Source organism: Ochotona curzoniae, unplaced genomic scaffold, assembly GCF_017591425.1.
Source record: "Ochotona curzoniae isolate NIBS_2020 unplaced genomic scaffold, NIBS_Ocur_1.0 scaffold_3208, whole genome shotgun sequence".
Lineage (NCBI taxonomy): Eukaryota > Metazoa > Chordata > Mammalia > Lagomorpha > Ochotonidae > Ochotona > Ochotona curzoniae.
The window spans coordinates 61,055,990-61,061,792 of record NW_024467106.1 but is presented as its reverse complement, the minus strand read 5'-3'; positions in this window follow the sequence as shown (position 1 = coordinate 61,061,792).

Genomic DNA, 5,803 nt, shown 5'->3' with positions numbered 1-5,803 from the left:
CGTGGCCCACCCCAGCTATTGCCGGCATTTGGGGAATGAACCAGCAGTTGGAAGCATGCTCTCCCTCTACCCTCCCTGTCCCACTTTTAAAATGAATAAATATGTAGATAATAAAGAGCTGCAGGGTGAAAGTAGGAGAAGTTCTTCTGAGAGATGTTTGTAACTGTGGAGCCACATGTTTCCATGGCTTTTGTCTCTTGAAGCTTTATCACAGGAAATAAGAGCTCCATTTGGCTAGAGGAAGCGCCCCAGTCTGAGTCTAGGCCAAGGATGTGGGTCCCCCATCCTGTGGCTGCAGTGGTTGGGGTGACAGCAGTGAAAGTGACAGATGGGGCTGTTGCTATGGCTCAACTGACCAATCCCTCACCTGCAAGTGCCAGAATCCCATATGGGCGCTGGTTCATGTCCTGGTTGCTCCACCTCCCATGCAGCTCCTTGTGTCTGGCCTGAGAAAGCAGTCAAGGATGGCCCAAAGCCTTGGGACCCATACACACATGGGAGACCTGGAGGGGGCTCCTAGCTTTGGCTCAGCTCACTTCAGGCTGTCATGGCCCCATATGGGGGGTGAACCAGCAGATGGAAAAAATCTGTCTCTCCTCTCTGTAAATCTGACTTTGCAATAAAAACAAATCTTAAAAAAAAAAAAGGTGAAAGACATTTGATGAAAGTTTCACAGTTGGTGAAGGTGACATGCCTGTGTAACACAAACACTTAGTGAAAGTGATATGGCAGGTGCCTGGGTGAAGGTGACACCTTCTGAGGGAACAAAACACTTGGGTCAAGGATGTAAACTAGAGTTGGGCCTTTATGACACAGCAGGTAAGCTGCCATTTGTGATTCAGAATCCCGTACATCAGTGCTGGTTCAAGTTCCCGCTGCTCAACTTCCTCTCTAGACCCCTGCACCCATGTGGGAGACCAGGATGGAGTTCCAGCTCCTGACTTCACTCTGGCCCATGCCTGGCTATTGGAGGCATGGTGGGAGTAAATCACAAGATGGAAGACTCTTTTACTGGTTTCGGAGTAAGTATATAAAGTCATCTTAAAATGGTGTGTGTGCCAGTACGCACAAGATGTGGCGCAGGGAGAGGTTCTGTTGGAGGAGCTTGGGAAACTCCTCTGTTGGGACACAGTCCCTATGGATGAGTGCAAGAACTATGAGAGGGAGCAACCCAGACCAGGCCAGAGAAAGATACCCACCTGCATACATATGGCATAGGTGGGGGGCAGACCAGGTTGAACCCATTCACATCATCCACTGGATAATCTGAGCACCAGAATAGAGTGTGGGTCAGGCCGGGTTCGGTCGCGACACAAACCAGTGCATATTACAGAATGCCAAGGTGGGATGAGCCGTACCAGATGTGGTCGCATTGCCAAAACAGCACACATGAGAATCAGGGAGGGAAGGGGCAAAGCTGGCAGGGAATGTGGGCTCTCCCCCTGCTGGACAACCACTCCCACTGGAGAGCGTGAATTGGGATGCGGGCAGACCAGACCAGGCAGGGCTACAACACCTGTGGGCCTCATGTGAGCTAGATCAGGGAAGGGCCAGGCTGGGCTGATTATTCCTAGCAAAAATTAGAGTGGGTGAAGGTTGGTTGGGGCTTTGCTGTGATATCAGCTGGCAGAAGCTGGCACTGGGTGCTAGTTCTGTCAAGTCAAACTCCAGGACCACCTGGAGAGTGCTTAATCAGAGAGTGGGAGTAGCCTGGTAGGGAAAAAGTGGGCATCTTCCTCTTGCGTTACCAGTCCCACTGGAGAGCATGAAAACCAGGACAGGAGCAGGGGTGGCTAGACAGAAAGGCACCCGCCAGTATGTGTGTGGGTTGGATAGTAGGGTTGGTTGGGTTGAACTAGGCTTCAATGCCCATTGACATGTATGAGAGCTAAATGGGATGCAGGACAGACTGAACAAGTCTGCGGTACATACTGGCAAGCATGGGAACCAGGGTAGGGGGTAGGCCTGGTAGGGGTTATGGAGAGTTGCCCAGACTAGGTTGAAGTTCCCACTGGCTGCTGTGAGGGCTGAGTATGAAATGGGCAGGTTCTGGTTGGACTACAACACCCATCAGTTCGAGTGGAAGACAGGGCTGGAAACAGAACTGACCAGAAATTGCAACGACCAGCATGTGCATAAGCTGACTGGGGCAACAGACGTGCCAGACCCTGTACTGGCAAGCACACACAAGAATCAGGTCTGGGATCACCTTAGATGAAGTTTCTTTGGAGATCCCTGCAATTGAACTGCTGATCTCAGAACCCCAATCATGAAGAGCTTATGTCAGCCAGTGGATTCTGCATAGATTTCACGGTGAATGGAACAGCAAGATTGGCAGCAATTCAGAACTATTGAACTATCAAAACTGCTTGAGCAGGACCCTCGGAGCATGCCTCACATACGGGATCCGGGATGAGTGGGAGGCTGGGTGGGGCTTCTCCCTTTGTTTCTCCCCTGACTCCAGATACAGGGAAGAAAAATTGATGACATTAGTGTGGAAACAATGGTATTACCCACTTTCCTGTAGTCCTTGATCCTTTGTACCCTAATCAACTAAGTAAGAATATATACATATATATAAAAAAAGGTGTGTGTGTGGGAGAGAGGTTTCTAGAAGGGTCAGGAGGAGCCGCAATAGGTGTCCACACTCCATCCCTGCCAGGAATGTCCACAGATGGTCTGGGACCAGTCCCTCCTGAGACACTGCCTGGGATGAGCTGTGATGCTGAAGCCCTGGATCCCTCAGGCACAGTATCAGCCTCCGTATCCTGGGTATGGATCCTCATTCCTCCTGACTTTGTCACCATGTGCCCACCCTGGTCCTGCCCTGAGGTCCACAGGCTGATCAGGCAGCTGAGAGGTCTTCCAATCCTGACCACAGCCAGATACCTTCATGTCATCTACCTCCTGGTGCTGGGAGGTCAGCACGAGGTCCCTCTCCCCTGCCTGGTCCACTGGTGGCTGTGCCTGGGAATGCCTTGGTCTTCAGGGGAAAGCAGCCACCACAGGCCACATGCACCCGCACTGCCCTATGGGCCACCTAGGCTCCACAACAAGCACAGGGCACCTGCTACAATACTGGTGTTCATGAGGGCCCAGGCCATAGGCCACCTCACAGCCACCTGTCACACTGTGGGTCCTGGGTAAAGGACAACCTGATGATTTGAGACAGAACAGCCAACCCCTCCAGAGCCCTTGAGTTGGTAGTCCTGGGTGTATATTTGTGGGAAGTGCCGGTCAGGCAGGGGCTTCCACCAGCAGAGAAACAGTGGGGACGAGGGACAGGGGCTGTGGAGTATTCTGATGGCAAGTGTGATATGGGAGGATGTCAGAGGGGTAAGGGTGTGTAGGCTAGCAGCGACAGACGGCCACATGCACCCAGAACCCGGAAGCTCAGCTGTTGAGTTGTACAACACAGGGTGACGAACATGTTACTCCGCAGGCTCAGGGTCAGGTCTAGGGCGCGCCGACACTACGTTAATGGGGTTTCACTATTTCTGGCTTTTGCTAGTCAGTACCACTGGGCTGAGCTCTCTGACCCCTCGCAGACGACCTTGCCAGTGTCCACTGGGGCTGCCACTGCTGAGGTCTTGTCTGTCACCTGGGATCCCTGCCTATAGGTCTGCCCAATGGCAGAGCCTGGCCACAGGGCACAGTCCTGGACCCCTTTCCTGTGTGGATGGTGTGAGGGCCCATATGGGGCGCAGCCTTCAGCACCTGAGCACAGCTGTCGGGTCCCCTGGGGTCCTGTCACAGCTGAGCTTTGGTCTCCTAACCCATAAGGTGGGTGTGAGAATGGTGCCCCTTTCCAGGCACAGTGGTGTAGGACATGCCCCTGATGAGAAGGCCTGGCTCTGGGAAGCCCAGGCCCAGGTCTCAGGGCTCCTTAGATCCCAGTTCTCCGGTATGCCACCCTCACCCAGACATCTGCCACTTAGTGTGTGCTACTTCTCCCAGGTGTGGTGTCAGATGCACTTTCTAACATAACAGTTAGCTCACAAAATTGCTGTGGGACCGGGGCTCCACCTAGTTGTGCTGCTCTGAGCTATCCTACGGGAGGGATCCTAATTCACAGATGGACAAACTGAGGCCCAGCAACTCAGAGGTGGAGGAGTCAGTGGGATGTTCCTGGGGGCTGTCCACAAAGCCGCCCTCATGCTGGGGTGGTGACTGGCATGCCTGCAGGAGGATGTGGAGGATCTGTAGTCACACAGGAGGTGGCTGTGTGGTGATGAGAATGCCCCATCCCTGAGTGCCCGCTCTGCTTCCCAGCTCTGCATGCTCCAAGACCCTGGGCTGCAGTAGAGTCTCTCCTGGGAGGCCTGGCCCATCAACAGCGTGGGGCCTACCAGAAACCTTCTTGGAAAGCATCCACGAGCCTCTGAAAACTCCCTGCAGAAAGTGCATACTCATGGTGATTTTGCAGGTTGGCAAACAATCTTATTTCCCCATAATCAGGCCAGTGGGAGGAGGTACCAAGGAAATCACTGGGAGAGGGACCTAACGCTGGGGTCTTGTGTCTCTGTGCATGTGCTGTGACTATGCATGTAGTGTGCATATATGCACATGCATGTGTACTTGTGTGTATTTGTGCACATGAGCAGAGCCCTCTGAGCTGCCCCCTTGCCCCGTGTCAGCCCCTTTGCCGTGGTGCAGTCTTAGGCTCAACCTCAGCTTCCCTGTCCAGGAAGTGATGATAATGATGGGTCCCGTTGGTGGGGAGGGTCAGTGTGACCACTGGCATCAGCCTGGCACAGTTTGTGCCCACCATTGGGCCACAGAGAGGGTCTTAGAGCAGACCTTGAGGCTAACGGAAACGAAGGCTGAGCCAACTCGGCCAAGGCAGCAGGGTGTGGTCCCTGATGGGCAAGAGCCAGGACCAGGATGTGGAAGGCTCAGTGCAGCTTTTCATTTTCAAGGATTCTGGGGCTACCTGGATCCCTCTCCACCTGGGAGGGGTGGCCCTCATAGGTGACAAGGACTTAATGCTTAATCTTGCCAAGGCTCTGGCTGTGGCTGTGCTTGGCATGGCCAGCATCCAGCCCCTAGGCTTGTACAACCTCAGCCTCTGACTCTTTGGCCATCCTGATTCCTTCCCAGCAGGTAGTATGTGGCCCTGAGGGGGTCCTGGTGGGTTGGGATGCCCATTCCCAGCACACAGTGGCTGTCCATATGGGGAGCAGCTGAGAACTTGGGGGCCCAGGAAGAGACCTGGTATGGAGGGGTCACAAGTCTCCTTGGACGGTCAGGGGAGGGGAACAGAGGAGGACTGACCCAGGCTCAGACCAAGCCCACACTGGCTGAGGCCCCAGGAGCACTGTGCCCTCTTGGGAGCAGTTTTCCCATCGGGAAAATAACAGCCCCGCCCGTTGGGGGTGGTAGGGATCAGAGCTTGGAGCAGCTGCTTCCCCATGCGAGTCCCATGCAGCCCTGCCCTCCCAGCGCCAGCAGCAGCCTGGGCCTCTGGAGAAGGGCCACAGGAGCTGCCCAGCTCAGGCTGACCACCTGAGCCCATCCTGGCCACTTGGGGGTGGGGAAGGACCCTGGGCATGGATCAGCAGGGAAGGGTCATTGGGAAGGTTTAGGAGGGGACTAGGGGCAGATACCACAATGGGGGAAAGAGGGATGACACGCTGGGGGAAGAGGTGCTGGTGGGGGCACACAGTGGGAGGGTGGATTGTGGGGCGAGTGAGTCCCCATACTGGGTATCCTGCCCCAAGGGCTGGACTCACCAGTGACTGCTGGATCAGTCACGTCTGGAAGCATCTAGAAGACTATCCTGAAGCAAGGGCAAGAGACCAGC